Source organism: Octopus bimaculoides, chromosome 1, assembly GCF_001194135.2.
Source record: "Octopus bimaculoides isolate UCB-OBI-ISO-001 chromosome 1, ASM119413v2, whole genome shotgun sequence".
In the NCBI taxonomy this organism is placed as follows: Eukaryota; Metazoa; Mollusca; class Cephalopoda; order Octopoda; family Octopodidae; genus Octopus; species Octopus bimaculoides.
This window is the reverse complement of record NC_068981.1, coordinates 127,666,271-127,678,146: the sequence shown is the minus strand read 5'-3', so window position 1 is coordinate 127,678,146 and position 11,876 is coordinate 127,666,271. Positions and strand designations below refer to the sequence as shown.

The 11,876-nt window shown below is 34.3% G+C and overlaps 1 protein-coding gene and 1 long non-coding RNA gene across 5 annotated transcripts in view; one reads left to right on the top strand and one right to left on the bottom strand.

The window, feature by feature from the left end:
• The window catches only part of LOC106883597 (sorting nexin-16), a 114,280-nt gene that overhangs the window by 31,888 nt on the left and 70,516 nt on the right, over positions 1 to 11,876 (bottom strand). The gene's annotated exons all lie outside the window — the stretch shown is intronic.
• The window catches only part of LOC128248617 (uncharacterized), a 17,932-nt gene continuing 7,416 nt past the window's right edge, over positions 1,361 to 11,876 (top strand). Inside the window, exon 1 of the long non-coding RNA XR_008264803.1 lies at positions 1,361 to 1,427. This is a non-coding gene — a long non-coding RNA (uncharacterized LOC128248617). The remainder of the gene's footprint in view (positions 1,428 to 11,876) is intronic.

The window sequence follows — 11,876 nt, the reverse complement described above, 5'->3', positions numbered from 1 at the left end:
TACGACGGTCCCACACAAGAGCCAGTTCAGGGCCACTGGCAACGAACTCACTCGAATAATTTCATGTGTCACCCGCACAAGAGCCAGTCCAGGGGCACTGGCAACGATCTCGCTCGAAATATTTCATGTGTCGCCCGCACATGAGCCAGTTCAGGGGCACTGGCAACGATCCCGCTCGAAAGATTTCATGTGTCGCCCGCACATGATCCAGTCCAGGGGCACCGGCAACGATCCCACTATTGTTATTTAATACGTTGATAGGAATTATGTCAGTGCCTATGTCCATATTCACATGTACACATACACACACACACAAACACCAGATATGCAAATACACATTCATAAATGCACACAATTGAAAATGATGATTTCACATTTTGGCACAAGGCCAGCAATTTCGGGGGAGGGTGTTAGTCAGTTATATTGATCCCAGAGTCCCACTGGTACTTATTTTATTGCTCCCCTACCACAAAAAAAAAAGGATGAACGGTAAAGTTGAGCTCAGAAGAATTAAACTCAAAACATGAAGATGGATGAAATGGTGTTAAGCATTTTGCCCAGCTTGCTAACAATTCTGTCAGCTTGGCACCTTACTACTATTGAACATATTGATAGGAGTGGCTGTGTGGTAAGTAGCTTGCTTATGAACCACATGGTTCCGGGTTCCGTCCCACTGTGTAGCACCTTGGGTAAGTGTCTTCTACTATAGCCTCGGGCCGACCAAAGCCTTGTGAGTGGATTTGGTAAACGGAAACTGAAAGAAGCCTGTCGTATGTATGTATATATACATATGTATGTGTGTGTATATGTTTGTGTGTTTGTTCCCCCAACTTAGTTTGACAACCGATGCTGGTGTGTTTACGTCCCCATAACCTAGCGGTTCGGCAAAATGAGACCAATAGAATAAGTACTAGGCTTACAAAAATAAGTCCTGGGGTCGATTTGTTCGACTAAAGGCGGTGCTCCAGCATGGCCACAGTCAAATAACTAAAACAAGTAAAAGAGTAAAAGAGTAAAGGAATATATTGATGCACAAATACATATTAGCATGTACACACATTCTCATTCCCCATTTCCCATTTTCATGTGACTTCACAGTTGTAAACAGCTGGTACACAAAATGTGTGTCAGTTCATGAACACATTGAGAAACAGAAACTTACACCCCTCATATATTCACACTGAAAAACATGCACATCTCATACATACACACACACTCTCTCTCTCTCTCTCTCTCTCTCTCCCTCTCACACACACACACACACACACACACACACATACACACAAGTTACTTTTACATAAGCTTTACTGTTATTAACAGTAACCTAGTTAGTTTCTACTATCACTAACAGTAGTAAATATGATAATCATCATGATTTTTGTCATCACAATCATCAATATTTGTTGGTTAAACATGATTGCTTACAGGTATTATTATACCATTATTATTATACCATTAGTTATTATCATACCATTATTATAATACCATTATTGTTGTTGTTGTCTTGGTTAAAGTCAGCTCTGATCAAACAGACTTATAATCAAAGATGTTCTAACCATAACCATATCATTTTTATTTCAACATCTAGAACTACATTGTGACCTTCCATTTTTAAAGTGTCAGGGTATGGTTTGGGGAAATTTGATTGCTATTTCTAACAGGTTGAGCAACCATGTAGTGACGGGTTTAATATAGCTAGGTGACCTCACTCTCAAGTTTCAGTTGTAAACTGATTGTAGAGAGAAGTAAATTACCCTCTTAACATTGAGAGAAATTCATTTGCAGGTTACCCTGATTTGTCCTATGTGCTTATCCTTTTTTTGGAGGGGGGGATATTAAATATATATTAGATTATTCATATTATATTATTTGTAACTGTTGCTTTTATAATCCATTACTTTTTAATCTGATGCAACAAATTTCTTTTTCTGATATTTTGCTTTTGTAATGTCACTCTTTTGGTGTTGTTGTAGGGAAATAAAATTATTATTATTATTATTATTATTATTATTATTATTATTTTAGAAACAATAATGACATCTAGTAATAGCAAAAAACTGACATACATTTTTGATGGGGGAAACAGACATAGTGAATCTAGAACTACAATATCCAATATGTCTTCCTTTTTTAAAATGATAAGGTGTGATTTGGGAAAGATTTGGTTGCTATTTCTAGCAAATTAAGTAATCTCAAAGTTTCCTTTATTGGCTTGAAAGCAAGCATGTTGATTGGTGAGGTTGGTGAAGTTTCATAAATAATTTGAAAATCAGTTTCTAGATCAAATCTCAACAAAAAAAATGCTGCTGGGTCAACTGTCTTTGAACCAAGAGATCTGTAAATATTCACTCTGTAATTCATATGATCTTTTTTAAATGTAGGGGAGGCATACCTTCTTTCTAAAAAGCAATATAATATTTTGTAAGCCAAGGTCACAATGATATTCATATTTTTTTCTCCTTTTCACAATCCTAATGATTTCAAATATCCCCTAGGCCAATTTCTATTTAAAATCCAAGAAGAATTCGACAATCTATAGATTTAAGAGACCAACAAATGGCAACTTTCTAACCTAGATCATTGACCCCCATAAAAAAAAACACAATATTTCTTTGCATATTTATGTTAATTTCACAAGTAGGTTGTTCCTTTGACTGGATCAACTGGAACCCTCATCATCATAACTGATGGAGTACCAGTTCCTTTTTTTATGTTAGGATACTGCAAAAAAATATAGTTAAATCTAGAATCCTAGAAAAGTAGTGGTGGTTCACATCATCAAAAATTAATTCACCAAAAAAGTAAGTTGATCCACAATGAGGAAAAAAAAGCACTTCAAGCACTTTCTCTTCTTCCAAGAAAAAAGAGAATACATAAAATGTTATTTTGGTTTTAAAATTAACATACTCTCTCTTATGGAAGAAGAGCAAATGGCCAAAACATTAGATTTATTCACTCACTCACTCCTTATGACAAATGAACTCACTAACCTCTTCAACAAACTTTCCTATAACAGATAATATATCCAAGTAGTTAATTCCTTAGATCTCAACTCTAAGACATGAAATCACATTCCTGTACAAGTACATATCTCCATTGCTAAGCAAGAAACTTAATTTACTAGCCTAAGGCAACATACATAATTAAGAAACATTAGTGATAAAAAGAAAGAAAGAAAACATAAAATGAAAATAAATAGCAAGTAAAAGAAAATACAGACACTGAACTCTAATTTAATATGCAACTAAGAGGATTATGATAAAAAAATATTTGTGTGGAAAGATTAACACTAAATAAAATACATATTAGCAGTTACTAATACAGATGCTACAACTATTTGCTGTTCTGGCTAAATGAAAGTATTGGTATTAGAATGCTGTGAGAAGTGAAACCAGGTCATAGACAAGGATTTAAAATTAATTGTTCTTTAATTAAACCATGCAGGATGCAAAAACAGGGGATAGTATTTGACAAAAGCTCTAGCTCGTATATGTTGCCTTTCTCCTTACACAAAATCCAGAGAGTTTTATAAAATGTTCACCCAAAGCAAGAAAAATGAGGAAATGAAATGATAATCTTTTATTCTTTTATTTTGTATTTGTTTTAGTCATTAGAATGCAGAGATGCTGGGGGTATTGCCTTGAAGGATTTTAGTTAAACAAATCAACTCCAGTACTTATTTTAAATCTGGTACTTATCCTATTGGTCTCTTTTGCAAAATTGGTAAGTTATAAGGAAGTTAACAAACCAACACTGGTCGCCAAATGGTACAGTAGTGGGGACAGACACTCGCAAATACACGCACACATACATATATATTCACACATATACACAACTTTCCACACGGCTTCCATCTACCAAATCCACTCACAAGGCTTTGATCAGCCCAAGGGCATAGTAGAAGACACTCAGCTAAGGTGCTAGGCAGGGAAACTGAACCCAAAACCATGTGGTTGGAAAGCAAGCTTCTTACCACAGCCAATTATTTAATTAATTAAATATATAACTTGGAATTTAATAGCTATGATCTGATCAAGTCATTGAGGTGACATGACAATAAATTATGGTTACTATCCTTAGCAGACAGCTTATTCTTTGGCCAATGACTATATCCAAATACAACTTACACGGATTGTTCACCTTTGGAATGCTTAGCTTTCCACTTAACCTTCAAGCAACAGCTATCAGAAGAATGTATATTGTCACTAGGGATTAACCCTCTAGTATTTGAACCAGCCATAACCAGCCATGATATTCTGCTTGTTTTATTTTCAAATTAATCAGATCCAGCTTATCACACCTTTCCTGCCAATTCATTCAAACAATAAGCAATCACATCAAAATTTCAAGGTTATGATATAAAACATGATTTATTCAAAACAATGTGAATAAATAAGCATTATATTTGACAGAATAATCTGAATGCTAAAGGATTAAATCTATCTACAATTCCCATGATTCTTCTCATTATACTGTCTCAAGTGTCACATTTGATGTCACTAACAGATGTTATGGTTGCTACAGCAACAAAATCTCACTTCACTCTATGGATGGATAATAATATAAAGTGTTGGTCAACAGTAAAATGCTTCTAATCGTGCTATGAATTGAGAGAGGTGCCTAATCTTCAGTCAGATGGAAAGAGTTACTACCATCATTCTTTCAACAGTTGTTTCACAGGGTTGGTATATGTTGAAGGATATTTTTTCCCTAATGGTTTGTCTGGAAGGAGCTAAATGCACGATTGTCTCAGTCAAGGGCTCAGCTCCTGGATGGAGCTGAGATTGTTCTTGAACAACTGCAGAAAAAACATAGGCAAGGAGGGAATTCCGGAAGACTGACACTCTAAGAAATAAGGACTCAATGAAGTGATTTGTGAAGGGTTAAGAGTGGGATGGACAGAATATGTGTGATGAGACAAGGAGAGATGATTTAAGTTGAAGTAGCCTGAATGGAGATAAGATGAGATCATCTAGCACCAAGATGGAAGAGGAGGTATGGTACGGTGAGGAGACAGCCCATCTGGAGACCAGAGGTTATTGGTAAACAACTTCATACCAACTCAGAGTAATGTGCTTTGCCTAGATCTATGATTCTCCAATTTTTTGAAGCTCAGTATACCATTTCCCTGAAAAGTGTTTTACAAACAAGCCAACTCATGTTTTGAAAACAAAAATGCAGATTAAATCAAACAGAAGTTAATTTCATGTAGTCATTCATTATACATATTTTCTAACTCTATCCCATGCAGCACATGCTTCTTTTTTAGATATTTATCTAAAACAGCACATCCTAGTTAAATTTTTATGGAAAGCACCTGAAAAGGCAAAGACTACAAAGTGAAATTATATTTTAAATTATTATTAGTGTATGCAAGTAAGAAGATTTAGAACAAAAAATATTAAAATATAAATTTTAACTAAAATATTATCAGCTTTGTTACTGGTCTTGACAAACTATACATATATCAGTTGTTAAGTTAAAAAACAAATATAAAATATTTTAAAATATTATATTCCAAAAACAATATTTAATAATTGAAAAATAACTTATGGCTACCTTGTGCTTGATAAGATTTTGCTCATCTCATCTCATCTTCTTTGCTCACTTATTCTTGGGAGGGTCGTCGGAGTAGGGTCTTGTCAGACGCAATCATCCCCAACTTATCCAGCTGGATCCCCAAGCAAGACCAACCAAACTCATGGACATTATCCAACCATCTTGCTCATGATGTACACTTGGGTCTGCTACCAGTTGGCTTTGCCCATTTAAAACTATCAAGTTCAACATTTGACAAGCAGAACTTCAAACCTTCTCGTTTTCATATTTGTAATTTATTCTGCTGTTTAGCTAAATGGTGCTACTATGCTGAATCCTTTCTCAACAAAGTATGAAGAAGATGGTAACAACAGTAATTTTACTTTCTTCCAAAAGATAGAGGTATTTGTTTTTGTCATCACTGATACCACAATGTCCTACTTATATTATGTGTTCAAAATATTAATATTGTACCAGGTTTAAATAGTTTCCGGATCTTTTTTAAAACGGGGGCCACATTTTTCATTAATGTTTTACGTAGTGTTTTTGGTACCGAAAGACTTTCAAACTTCGTATACTTATCTATTTTGTGTTATAGAACAGAAAAATATTTTTGTATTTGAATTTATTTCATGTAAAAAATTGTCTTATTTCAATAATTTCAACCAATCACTGACAAGTATTCAGTTGTTTACATTTACTCCTTTGGCTGATGAAGCCATAGCTTCGTTTTATTTGCTTTTTTCATTTTAAATTTGCTTTTTTCATTTTCTCTTTTTTTTCTTTGTTTTATTTGCTTTTTTCTTTTTAAATTTGCTGTTTTACCCTAACCCTAACCCTAACCCTATCACCGATAGAATTGTTTCAGAATCGTTTGTTTATGTAGTCGGCACTTAATGTATATCGGCTGAATGGACGTCAGTGATTGGTTGAAATTACAGAAATACGACAACTTTCACATGGAATAACTTAGGGATTTCTTTTTTTTTAAGAAGACTAAGAGAAAAAGATGTTTTATATGACACATTCTACCAGTGTTCCAAGTTTCAAAGTGTTTCGTTAATGAAAAATGTGGCCCCCGTTTTAAAAAAGATCCTAGTTTCCTTCTACAAAAAATCACAACCTTTCAAAAACACCCAGTGCCCCCTCCAAATCATGTCATTGACATCTGCCATTCTCTTTGTGAGCTCACAATGCTCTCAAGGGAGCCCTACAATCCAAGTTTTAAAAAACCCTGGTTTGGAAGCACAATGCATTATTAAACAGTAACTGGGATCAATTTCTGAAGTCTAGAATCAGCAGGTCGACATTTTTAACTAAATGAGAGATAAACAAAAATCAAGAAGTAAAATATTAAGCACGAATTCCCAACATATTTCCATTTCATGGCTATTATTTATCAATGGTTTAGAAGCAAGTAATAGATAAAACAAAGGTGACTTAAGGTCACATTACTACTTCAAAGAAGGCCCAACTTTTGCTGAAAGTAAAACTTAGCAAGAGCAAACAATAAAACTTCCATGTTCAGCACTCATCCACACAGCCAACTGCTTACTTTTAATCCCTAAACCCCAGTGATAATTATTTCATCACATTATACAAAGCATATTACTTTTCTTGCCTGTTTTGATCCAGTTCTGTTAATTTACCATAAGGTAATTAAATAGCTGACAAATATCTTACATATAGGCTTGGATCCTGTTCTCTTACAGCTTAACACAGCAGGCTAACAAAAACAAGAGCAATTATACAGTGTTCCCACTAATTACAGCAATGAACTCCCCACCACTAAATACCTATTTACTGGTAGATGGTTTATATCACTAAATAAATGCTGCAATTTTGATGAAAAGTCAGGTACTGTACCAATTCAGCCAGCTGAGAAATTTGTTTCAGCTTTAAAATAGATGCTTAGACTTTATATCACAATTCAGTGATAAGAAATGCATCAATCAGTAAAATAATGCTTATTCTAAGAGCTGAAATATTTTCTGAATTTTCAGAAATAAAACCAAAGAAAAAAATTGATGCAATAGAATTCAATTACGGGTTCAGGCATGGTTATGTGGTAAGAAGTTTGCTTTCCAGTCACATGATCCTGGGTGGTACCTTGATTAAATGTCTTCTACTATAGACTGCCAACAATGATTTAGCTGGCTGAAACTTTGAAGTCACTGTCTACAACATTCTTGTTTAAGAATAATAAAATTGTAGACAACAAAAGTATGGAGTAACACATCAGATTAATGTGAAACTGTTATAACTGAACATAAAATTGTCATAACTAAACATAAAATTGCTATGGCTGAACATCAAATTATTATAACTGAACATAAAAACAAATATTAATGTGTGTGTGGGGGGGGGGTCTCACTTGACAACCAGTGTTGGTTTGTTTACATCACTGTAGCGGTTTGGCAAAAAGAAACAGAGAATAAGATTAGAAAACAAATAACAAGTACTGAGGTTGATTTGTTCAACTAAACCTGTCAAGGGAGTGCCCCAGTATGGTCAGTCTAATGACTGAAATGAGTAAAAGATAAAACATAATAAAAAAAAATCTGCAATGATGAAAAAATTTACAAAAGTGAATCATCACTGATGTGGTTCTATCACAATAATGTTGATGATTTATTAAATGTCTACATGTTTGAGATAATTTATTGTTATTATTGCTTATACATTTTTAAACTGTTAACCTTAACCATTTAGTATTCAGATTACTTTATCAAATGTGATTCTTATTTATTCATATTGTTTAAAATTAATCTTGCATTATCTTGTAGCTTTGAGATTTTGATGATGTGATTCTTCCCTGTATTTTGGATCAATTTGATCTCCAATCATTCAACCATCATCATGCAGCTTGATGTATACATAATGTCAGACTTGATAACTGAGTTACTGCTATCCTTAGTTTAGAAATAAAACTTCTAAATTTTAACCCTTTAGCATTCAGATTTCATTGTGAAATATAATGCTTATTTATTCATATTGTTTTGAATTAGTCATGCATTACCTTGTTGCTTTGAGATTTCAATGATGTGATTGTTTATTTTTAGTATAATATTTTAGGGTTAAGTGTGAAAAGCTGGATCTGACCAGTTTGAAGATAAAACAGGTAGAATATTTTGGCTGATTATCAGATATGGCTGGTTAAAATGCTAAAAGGCAAATCCAGTTCGGTATAATGTATAAATTCAAAAACAAAAACCTGATGATTGTTGGTGAACATAGTAATTGAAATGTAATGAACCTTTCACATCACTAAAAATGAGGTTAATAGCCTTGAAAGATATTTAGTGAGCAAAGAGGACTTCTGTAACACCAGAGTAAAGAAATGGCAGTTATGATACAAAGTGTCACAGAGTACATACACATAAACAGGATAATTGATGTTGAATAACTCCTAGCGGACCTCTTCAAGTAGCTTTTTCGCACAGAAATAGAAAATTGAAAACAAAGGAAAAAAGCATTTGATCAGCATTTGACTGGGGTTATCTATCTTTTCAGTAATCAGATTTTCTCAGATTTAAATTTTGAAAATGAAATTCCAATTAGAAACAGAATATGTTGCAAGTGATACTGTTGATTAGTGATCATTGAGTAGATAATTAAGAGAATAAGTGAGAAAAGTAGACTCAATGGTTTGTGAAAATGACTGGAAGGCAACCATGTCAAGTCTGCTAACATTAACGAGGAGGATACAGTAAATAAATGACCATACAAAAGTAGTGAGAGGACACTGTTAAAGAATACTAAGACAAATGTAGTATGTATACACAGACAAACACACAGAACACAATGCTACAGATGTTAATTGAATAAAAATTGTATAAAGAGAACCATATCACACATGCAGTGTGCCCTGGTGGTCAGCAATTGTAGAGGAGGAGACAATCCCTTCTAGATCAATTTTAGGCAGGATTGGAAGCTTCAATTTTAAATTAGAGATTAATGAAGAAGGTGCACAGAATATACACATTTCATTTTTTTTTCTTACACATTATAAAGACCTTAAAATTTCCAGTTGTTGGTGACCTTGTATGAGCCATTTCATCCTTATTTGAAAATGACAGTATTGCATAACCCAAGGCAAATAAATTATATTAAATTGAACATTTTACAAAGCTATTAGTGTATGAGACCATACAGTATTAGTGTGGATACTGTAAATTGAAAACAAATCAGTAATAGTAAAATTAGAGTAAGAAGAGGACTGGACTATAGGAGCAAGACTAGTATAGTGTAACAATAGGAACACATACAGTTATACTAGTAAGTTGTTGTTAAGCTCTATTTAATCCTGATCAGGTAACCATCCAATCATTTTTGTATGCACAGGGAACTCATTATCAAACCTGTTCTTTTAAAGACAGTAGGAAGTGATTTGAAGGACTTTAGCAGTTGTTTTTAGCAAGTTCAGTGACCCTGTTGAGGCCCACTCATAGATGCCTTATAAACAGGAGGATGTATTAATGGAAGCAACAAGCATACAAAGGCATTTAAATGAAGAAAAATAAAAGTCAGTAAACAGGGTTGATGACAGCATAGAAGGTATTTTGAGAGTGAATGACAGGCTGTAACAGAAAAATCAGTAAAGAGGAAATGAAATCATTAATAACACAGTTTATACTATCATTAACATCTTAGTAAGTGGTACTTATGGAGGGGTGAGTATATACAAATGTATGTGCATATAAACATTTGGTATAGGCATACAGGTATCTGTGTTTATGTATATACACACACACAGACGCATGTATACACACAAATATGCAATATATGTATGCATACATATATATATATATATATATATATATATATATATATATATATATATATATATATATATATATATACATACACATATATCTTGTACACAAATACACACACACACACACACACAAACAAATATACCTATACACAGGTGATTAAGGTATTAAACTTCTAACCACATGGTTTCAAGTTCAGTCCCAATGTGAAGTACCTTTGACAAGTTTTTCACTTTGGTTCCAGACCAACCAATGTCTTGTGAAGGAATTTGGGAGTCAAAATGTGTGCACGCATGCACGTGCATGCGTACATGCATGCGCCTGTTCTACTTTTTTATCTTTTTTACTTGTTTCAGTCTTTGAACTGTCACCATGCTGGGATACTGCCTTGAAGCATTTACTCTAACAATTTGACCCCAGTACTTATCTTTTAACCTGGTATTTATTATATCTGTCTCTTTTAGCCAAACTGCTAAATTATGGGGATGTAATCAGACCAACACCAGTTGTCAAGCAGCTGCGATGGACAAACACAAAGACAGCACACACACACACATACACGCGTGCGCACACACATACACACACACATGACAGGCTTCTTTCAATTTCTGTCTACCAAACCTATTCACAAGGTTTTGGTTCAGCCAGGGCCAGAGTAGAAGACACTTGCCCAAGATGCTGCATAGTGGAACTGAACCCAAGACCTCTTGATCAGGTAGAAAGCTTCTTAACATACAAGCTTGCTACAAATGTTATTCTACAATTAGAAATGGTGACATAACTGTTTGCAGCTCAGCTATAAACAGTGATGTCACCATTTGTGGCTGGGCTGCATTTTTGAATTTCTCTGGAGTAAAAAATCCCTTAATTGAAAAACAAATAAGGGTGGGCAACAGAAGAACAACCAGCCATAAAAACCCTTCCTAAGTTACCTCCTTTCTAAGCCTTACTAGCATAGAAAAACAAACATTAAACAAAACATTATGGATGCATAAGAGATCCAGTGGAATTGTGAGAAGATTATCAGATAAGGTTGCTTTCATGCATGGCAGATGTGCAGGAACAGTAAGTACTAAGAGCACGAGGGACTTAAACTCTCTCAAATGCCCAGGAGGCTCTCTTGAGGTAGTGAATAGTTTCTGCTATTTAGGTGACCAAATTAGTAATGGTGGTGGATGTTCTGAAAGTATTGTTTCTAGAATAAGAATAGGGTGGAGGAAGTTCAGAGAACTACTACTTCGGCTGGCAATAAAAGGACTCTCAGAGTGAAAGGTAGGTTGTATGATGCTTATGTGAGAACAGCTTTGTTACATGGTAGTGAGGCATGGGTTCTGACTGCAGAGGATATGCATAGGCTGGAAAGAAATGAAGGTAGTATGCTCTGTTGGATTTGCAACATCAGTGTGCATGACTGACAAAGCACAATTGTGTTGAGAGAAAAGTTAGGCATAAGAAGGATTAAATGTGGTATGCAGGAGAGGAGATTGCATTGGTTTGGATATGTGATGCATAGGAGTGAAGACAGCTGTATACAGAAATGCCTATTTATATATATATATATAT